This window comes from Lepidochelys kempii, chromosome 1 (assembly GCF_965140285.1).
Source record: "Lepidochelys kempii isolate rLepKem1 chromosome 1, rLepKem1.hap1, whole genome shotgun sequence".
NCBI classification, from domain to species: domain Eukaryota; kingdom Metazoa; phylum Chordata; order Testudines; family Cheloniidae; genus Lepidochelys; species Lepidochelys kempii.
Window position 1 is genome coordinate 309518616 of NC_136380.1, and position 8667 is coordinate 309527282.

At 46.5% G+C, this 8667-nt stretch overlaps 1 protein-coding gene across 2 annotated transcripts in view; it reads right to left on the reverse strand.

Annotated features, from left to right (window-relative positions):
* The window catches only part of FAM3C (FAM3 metabolism regulating signaling molecule C), a 42985-nt gene extending 35254 nt beyond the window's left edge, over window positions 1-7731 (reverse strand). The window contains exon 1 of one of the 2 annotated variants that reach the window (XM_073328198.2): window positions 7588-7731. The gene's annotated coding sequence lies outside the window, so the exon portion shown is untranslated. Of the gene's footprint in view, window positions 1-428; window positions 453-7587 lie in introns of those variants that run through there. The other variant, XM_073328199.2, reaches the window with a different exon arrangement.
* Window positions 7732-8667: the final 936 nt, after the last annotated feature.

Sequence of the window (8667 nt, forward strand, 5' to 3'; positions counted from 1 at the left end):
AATTACAGCATGCATCAGCTGTCTCCACTGTGCCATAACAGCATCCAGCCAGCATGATTATCTAAAGACGTGCTGATGCCTCCTGAGGGTCACCAACCACTGCTGAAATGACGTCAACCATGCCCCATACGTTCAATCTGCATCCTGTTCCAATAACAGCACAGCCAAAAGCAGGAACAGTTCATCCACTGGTGCTGGATCCATGACTTAGCACCAGCGGGAATGGACAGAAGTGAGAAGTATGCACAGCTGGAAATCCCTCAGTTTAAAGTGCTGGAGATTGAAGAAAACTTCTGCACAGGTGCTCAGGAAGGACAGACGATTTCTTCCACACCGCACATAAAACAATTCCTAGAGGGACTCGAGTTAGTCAGGTGCTAAAAACTGTGGAATTCATCCCAGAAATATTAGCTGTGAACCCGAGTTACCTGCAGTGCCAATGTGGATGTGGCTACAAGGGTATGAGTCAAGTGCAGCTCGGAAGAGTGGGTGACTTGGCTAATCCAGGTACCAGGAAGCTTGAGACAGGGAGGATTTTATTTATTTTTAATACTATGAGAAATATATTTAGAAGTTGAAGTGTAGCTGCAATTACCACCTATTTGAAGCTCACAAAAAAAGCACACCACCACTTCATATATTCTGAAGTATACATAGCAAATTATAGCAATCATATGTTCAATCATTCCATAGTAGCTAAGAACAAAATAAATGCGTTAATTAAAATCAAAAAGCAGTTACTTGCCAACCCACTATTCCCACTGGTAAAAAGCGTGACTAGAACGTGCATACACTGTATTATAATCATATTATGTACGTATTTGTTTTTTGTATCACTGAAAATATCTAGCTTTGTCATGATAAGCATCCCCATAAAGCACTGGGTCCTAGTAGCTAGCTTGATACTACAGCCCATTCTAAATGAATATACCATGAAAGAGAAACCTCAACAAAAATAAAAGAAGTCATTACAAATACTTCCTATTGAATCAAGCCCAAATTTACTGCAGAACAAGCAATTTATTCCCCCAAGCTGCTGAAGAATGGTCAAATCCCAGCGAATGGTATCAGGACAACATTGTAAGAATTAGATCCACAATTTTTAAGAATGAAATTGCATCAGTTCTCCATGCAACGTGTGAAACACATGATCCACATAAATGCATGCGGAATACAAAGAGACTAGTCACACGGGGAAATCTAGATCTCTTGCAAGGCTGAGGAACTCACAGGAGTATCCATGCAACCACTGAACAGGCCATTATTTGAGGGAAGGTGTGCTGCAGTCCCTGAAGCAGGGGGACAAAATCCTAAGCAGCTCCAGTGGCCCAAAACCCTCAAATAAGAGGGTGCAGAGAGGCAGTAACCACTATTCTAGTCACTGGGTGGGAGTTGCAAGTTGAAAGGGGCTGCGCTGAGTTATGTTCTGCCTACAAACCGATGCTCAAATTTAATTACCCCCATACATAGATCATCATGCCAGGCCTAATCATATGAGCTGTGAGAGGAATTAATTTCACATCAAATACAGTTCCTATGCAGAACACACCTTACCTAATAAGCACATATGCTCTTTCTTAATACTTAGCTTAATATGTGGTTCTTATATACAGTAGATCCTCAGAGTTAAAAAATACCTCTGGGCCGGACGTCGTTCATAACTCTGAAGTGTTTGTAACTCTGAATAAAGTATTATGGTTATTCTCTCAAAAGTTTACAACTGAACATTTACTTAATATAGCTTTGAAGCTTTACTATGCAGAACAAAAATGCTGCTTTTAACAATCTTAATTTAAATGAAACAAGCATAGAAACAGTTTCCTTACCTTGTCAAAAAAAAATTTAATTTCCATTTTAGTAGTTTATGTTTAACACAGTACTGTATCGTATTTTTTGTTTGGTTTCGGTCTCTGATGCTGCGTGACTGCATACTTCTGGTTCCAAATGAGGTGTGTGGTTGACCGTTCAGTTCGTAACTCTGGGGTTTGTAACTGTAAGGTTCTACTGTAGCACTTTTCCTACACATATCTCAACGATCTTTACAATACTACACAATTATACTGACCCCTATTTTACTGATGGTGAAACTGAGGCACAGAGAGGTGAAGGGACTTTCACAAAATCATGCAGCAAAGTAAGCACACAAATGGGGGGGAAAAATTACAGGATTGAGCCCTAAAATCTAATCCCTCCTACCCTATTTATAATGAAAAAATTAAATCCCAGTATGAACATGTAAATCTTGAAAATTAAATCTGACTGAAATTTTGACTCAGTCCAGCAGCCCTTATTCACATAAATCATCCCTTTGAGTTTAATGGGATTGTGTGTGTAAGGATTAAACAATCAGAATTTAAATTAACAAATTCTACTGAATTAAAATACAACATTCTAAATCAACATTTCCCTCCCACCCCTGTCTGGCTCTGCCAGTGACTTGTGTCTTAACTGTGACTGATTTATATACTAAAATAATCTAGACAATGAACCACATATTTTTGTGACTACACACTACCAAACCCATCATGAGCACTTAACAAGCAGTAAAATATCCTAAGTATTATGCCCTATTACCATATACAAAATGGAAAATAAGGATTTGAACCGATTGCTACACACAAATTTCAGAAAATATTTTACAAATATTTATCATTAAACTCCAAAACTCTTGCTGTAGTATCCTTCTCTTCTTAAAATATTGCCACTTATGCATCTAAATCAAGTTCTCTCCTATATGCCCTGTCCCACCTGTGCCAGATGTGGAGCTGCTCCATGAATACCATATAGTTACCTGCTTATTAGGGTCTTTACTGTATGGTTTCAGAGTAGCAGCCGTGTTAGTCTGTATCCGCAAAAAGAAAAGGAGTACTTGTGACACCTTAGAGACTAACAAATATATTTGAGCATAAGCTTTCGTGTGCTACAGCTCACTTCATCGGATGCATGCATCGGAAAATACAACAGGGAGATTTTATGTACACAGAGAACATTAAACAATGGGTGTTACCATACACACTGTACAAAGGTGAGCGATTACCAGCGGGGGTGGGGTGGGGAGGGACGACCCTTTTGTAGTGATAATCAGTTTATCTTCAGGCTCCTTACAAAACTTGTTTTGCCACATGGGCCCAATGTTGGTAGCCAGCAGATAAATTGCACTATCAACAGTTAAAATGACTCTTTGTCCAGAGGCCAGTCCTGTTGCTGCTGGGGAGCTGTTCAAGCTGACATCCAGGGTCTGCTGAGGTGTCTAAAGAAGCTAGGCCTATCTGGCCCACAATCACAGAATGCATAATGACAGGTTTCAGACTAGCAGCCGTGTTAGTCTGTATTCGCAAAAAGAAAAGGAGGACTTGTGGCACCTTAGAGACTAACCAATTTATTTGAGCATAAGCTTTCGTGAGCTACAGCTCACTTCATCGGAATGCATCCGATGAAGTGAGCTGTAGCTCACGAAAGCTTATGCTCAAATAAATTGGTTAGTCTCTAAGGTGCCACAAGTCCTCCTTTTCTAATCACAGAATGGTACGGCTTTAACTAAGAGGGACTGTTAAAAAAAATTTCTCGAAGTGCTTTATTCCTATTATTAAGATTAAACAATACTTTGGTTTAAGTCAGCTGTTTGGTGTCAGACTCCTAAAGAGAAGAACAGGTGCCGAATCCAGTCGGACTTGGCTGGGAAAACATGCCTGAAACACGGGTAGTACCACACCTGGTCTAAATGTGGGAGAAATATGGAATTCTACCCCCGTGAGGTAAAGATACAAGGTCTAACACTTTAAGAGGTACACTCAAACAGAGGACAGAGATGCAGCTAGTCCTCCAAGTGTGTCTCCATGCTTAACTAAATGAGTGGTGGTACGCTTAACTAAATGAGTGGTAACTTGCCATGAAATTAACAGAAAATTATGTGTCACTGAAGCCTCTCCTCAAGCCTTTGACATTTAGCTATCACACACAGGTATACTCTTGACTAGTGAGAAATGCCAGCCCATCTGTCTTACTTAATTTCTGTGATATGTTAAAAGCAACTGGTATGTGTGTATTTGTGGTATTTAGAATCTGAAAGGAAGAGGCTGGATGGATAGGATATAGTCTTTACTGCTAGAAACTTTGACCTTGATCCAACTATCAGCTATTGATTGCGCTCTGATTCCAGCACATTAGGACTACCAGTACTGCTACAGCTACTAAATACTATTAACATTCTGTTGTATGGGGATTAGGTTAAATGCTTTAGTGTTTAGTAGTAGAATGATTACAAAAATAAAAATAACTACAAACCTAAAAAAAAAAAACCTTCCTCACAAATAGTAATCCTACTGATATCAAAAGGACCACTAGAGTGTGAGTAAGCATTTGCAGTATAGGTGCCTACTCCTTTAGGCCTCAACCCTACTAAATACTTATGCATATCCTTTATTTTACTCATGTGAGTAGTCCCATTAATTTCAATAATACCCCGGTGAGTAAAATTAAGCATATGCACAAGTGTTCACAAGATCAGGGCCTTAGTGAATTATTTCTATACCACAAATTGAACTCTGTAACTTAATATAAAATATTATCTGGTTATCCAGTGTTTTCAGTCCTTGACAAGCGAGTAATTTTAGTGTGAGCCATTTAGATGGGTTCATGTATTTTTATGTAATTATTATTAAATAACTGTTCACATTTATATAATGCTTTTCATCAGTTATCAAAGGCTTTTACAAAAAGTAGGTAAGTATCATTATACCAATTTCACATGTGGGAAAACTGGAATAAAGACCAAGGTCCCATAGATAGTTAGTGGCTCAGGCAAAAATGGAATCCAGGGCAGACAGGGCTTTACACTATCTAGTTGCATGTAGCTACTACAGTGACAGATGCTCAAAGATAGGTAAATATAGATAATAAATCTATAATAATAAATCTTTCTACTTCACAATCACAGAAGTAGAAAAACTGGAGATCAAAGTGATGTACTAGGTCATTTAGACCCAGATCCTCCAATAAGATCCATGAGGATGTACCCAACTGCAGAATTGGTTCCTCAGCTCATTACCCTGCCAATGCAGGACTGGTCCCTACAGCAATGTCTTTAGTGCAGGGGCAGGCAAACTTTTTGGCCGGAGGGCCACAATGGGTTTTGGAAATTGTATGGAGGGCCGATTAGGGGAGGCTGTGCCTGTGCCCCTGCCCCCTATCTGTCCCCCTTGCTTCTCGCCCCCTGACAGCCCCATCCAAACCCCCCCCCCCCCGTTCCCTGATGGCCCCCCAGGACCCCTGCCCCATCCACACACATACACACCCCGCTCCTGTCCCCTGACCGCTCCTGGAACCCCTGCCCCTGACTGCCCCATTCAAGCCCCCTCCTTCCTGACTGACCCCCTGGGATCCCTGCCCCCATTCAACCCCCAGCACTCCGTTCCCTGCCCTCTGACTGCCCCGACCCCATCCATACCCCCCGCCCACCACCTCAAACTCCTCTGCCCTCTATCAAACCGCCCTGTTCCCTGCTCCCTTACCGCACAGCACAGAGCACTGGTGGCTGGCCGCGCAGCCCAGAGCACCGTGCTGGTGTAGTGTAGTAAATTGATCTCCGTAACTGCTACCAGTAGCACATTCCTACGCAGAGCAGTTTAATACATTACACAGGCAGCATGGTGCACTGAGGCTGCGGGGGAGGAGGAACAGCAGGGGAGGGGCCGGGAGCTCAGGGGCCGGGCAGGAGGGTCCCGTGGGCCGTAGTTTGCCCACCTCTGCTTTAGTGTTTTGTTGAATGTCAGGTTATCCATAGACAACTTTTGTATTGATGATTTCCATGATCAGTTAAAGAACATTTAATAAAATGCTATCTTAAAAAATTACTTTTTCTTCTTTACAGCAGTATTTCCTCCTTCTCCCACAACATAAGGGGTTTGTCTATATTAGAAAACTGACAGAGTTAACATAGTACAATCCCCTTAGTATGAACACAGTTCTATCAATATAATGGCACTTTACACTGGCTTTGCTATTCCCAGACAAGAAAAGGAATAACTATGCTAGTATGATATATTTGTATAACTGTCTCCACAGTAGGGCTTTTACCAGAGTAAAGTCACAACCAAAGTCACACTGGTTTAAATAAAAAAAAGTCAGCCCCTTAATTGACATAGTTATACTGGTTTCAGAGTAGTAGCCATGTTAGTCTGTATTTGCAAAAAGAAAAGGAGGACTTGTGGCACCTTAGAGACTAACCAATTTATTTGAGCATAAGCCTTCATGAGCTACAGCTGATGCATCCAATGAAGTGAGCTGTAGCTCATGAAAGCTTATGCTCAAATAAATTTGTTAGTCTCTAAGGTGCCACAAGTTCTCTTTTTCTTTTTATAGTTATACTGATAAAACTAGGCTAGGTCTTTAGAGAAACTAAAGCTGATTGATGGCATCAGAACTGGCATCAGGCTACAAAGTCACATATGAGGAAAGTTGAGCTGGAAAGAAAAATCATGCTTACTTATTATGTATCAAGGATAAAATGTTAGGAATGCATTTCTACAAATAATAGGATAAAGATGTGAGGAGAGAAACAAAGGTACACAATTCAAAACTGAAATGGAAGGGCTAATTCTATTTTAAGTTGTTTTGCATCAATAGCAGCTGATTGCAAACAACAGTGAAAACCAGAAAAGCCCATTTCTGTTTACAGCTATTAATACTGAAGTTCTAAATCACTGTAAGCATACCCAGTCAAAAGGTATCAGACATCTGCACACTTTATCTCTTCTCTGTGAGGAATGCATCCATAATACTAGTTTGGGAAGTGTCCAGCTCTCTCTCTACACCTGAAATACCTCTCTCCACACACTTCATCTCTGATTCAATGGCCTGGAGCCCGCACACAAACTCTCATTTCCACCCGACTCCTTCCTTTGGTCCTGTGCAAGCTTAAATTTATGGGTTTCAGAGTAGCAGCCCTGTTAGTCTGTATTCGCAAAGAGAAAAGGTGCCACAAGTACTCCTTTTTGCTTACATTTAGAGTCATTTTTCCCCTTTTTTCCCCCCACATTGGAGCAGGGGGGAGATACAGAGACCGGGTGCAGAACAGCCCAATTTCCCCCCTTTTAGGAGCGTAGATTGGTGGAGCAGCAGCCCCAAGGAGGAAACTAGTCTGTGGAGCAAGGGAAGAAGAGCAAAGCTGCCAGGGACGTTGAGACCCCATGGAAAGGGCTCAGGGCTGGAGGGTGGTTTATTCTGCTGGCACAGGAGGCAGCCAAAGGGGAGGAACAAGGGGCGCAGGCCGGGGGTGAGGAAGGGGGAAGTGGGACTCTGCGGGGGAAGGAGGAGAGCGGTGCAGGGCACCTCCGAGCTCCGGCCGGTCCGAGCGAGGGAAGCCGAGCGGGAGGTGGGAACGTGGCAGCGGGGCAGGCGAGGCTCGGCGCCGCCAGAGCGCAAAGGGCACACGCGGGGCGGAGCAGAGGGCACAGGCCGGCTGGGAGGAGGGCGGGCGCTCAGGGGGCGACCTGGCCGGGGACACGCCGGGCGAGGCGGGGGCGGGCTGCGCAGGGTCTCTGAGCCTGGTGGGCGCGAGCCCAGGCCGGGACGCGGGGAGCCCCTTACCTGCGCTCCGGCCGGCCGCCCGGCCCCTCCTCACGCGGCGGCGGCGGCGGCAGACTCGACCCGGCTCGGCAGCTGCCCAGAGGGCGGCGGAGGAGCAGGAAACCGAGCGGCCCCGCCGCGACAGACGCAAAGGCGGGGAGAGCTCGCCCGCCCCCTAGTGCTGGCGGACTCGGGCCAGAGTCTGCTCCGCGGCCCGCCCCCGCCCACCGACAGCCCCTCCCCCGCCCACCGACAGCCCCTCCCCCACAAACCCGCCCCCCCTCCTCCCTTCGATCCCGGAGACCTCTCCGCCCTGCCGGCTGCTGGGCACGCCCCAGCCGGGGGCTCCGAGCTGCTGGGCTGGGCTGGGCTGGGGGAGGAGTTGCCCTTGCCCTGCATGGCTGCTCTTGTTGGGGAGCTCAGCCCCCCCCTCCCGTTGGGCTCAGGGCTTCTGCCTCCCGTGGCTCCAGCTAGGGCTCGGAGTGCCTGGGCTTGGGGCTTCCCCACCCCCTCCTGCACCCCAGCCCCCTGCCCCAGACTCAGCCCGGAGCCCCCTTCCACACTCCGAACCCCTCGGTCCCACCCAGTGCAGAGCCCACACCCCAACCCCCTGCCCCAGCCTGGTGAACGTGTGTGTGTGTGGGGTGAGGGGGGAATGGAGTGAGTGGGGCAGGGCAAGGGTGTTTGGGTTTGTGTGATTAGACAGTTGGCAGCCCTACTTCCACCTCCAAAGACTCCTGCCTCTGGGAGCTCCTGCCAGGGCTCACGGCTTCCGTCTCCCATGACTCCAATCAGGACTCCGGGCACCCCGACTTGGGGCTTCCGCCCCCTGTGGCTCCAGCCGAGGCTCTGGGTGCCCAGGCTCGGGGCTTCCGCCCTGCAGCTGGGACTCTGGGCATCCAGGCTTGGGGTTTCAACCCCTGTGGCTGCAGCCGGAGCTCGGGGCACCCGCACTTGGGGCACCTGGGCTTGGGGTTTCCAGCCCCATGGCTCCTGCTAGGGCTCGGGGTGATGAGAATCAGGGCTTTTGCCCCTGGGGCTTCTTCTGGGGCTCAGGGCACCCATTTTTCTGGGGGGCCCCAAATTGGCCAGGGGCCCTGT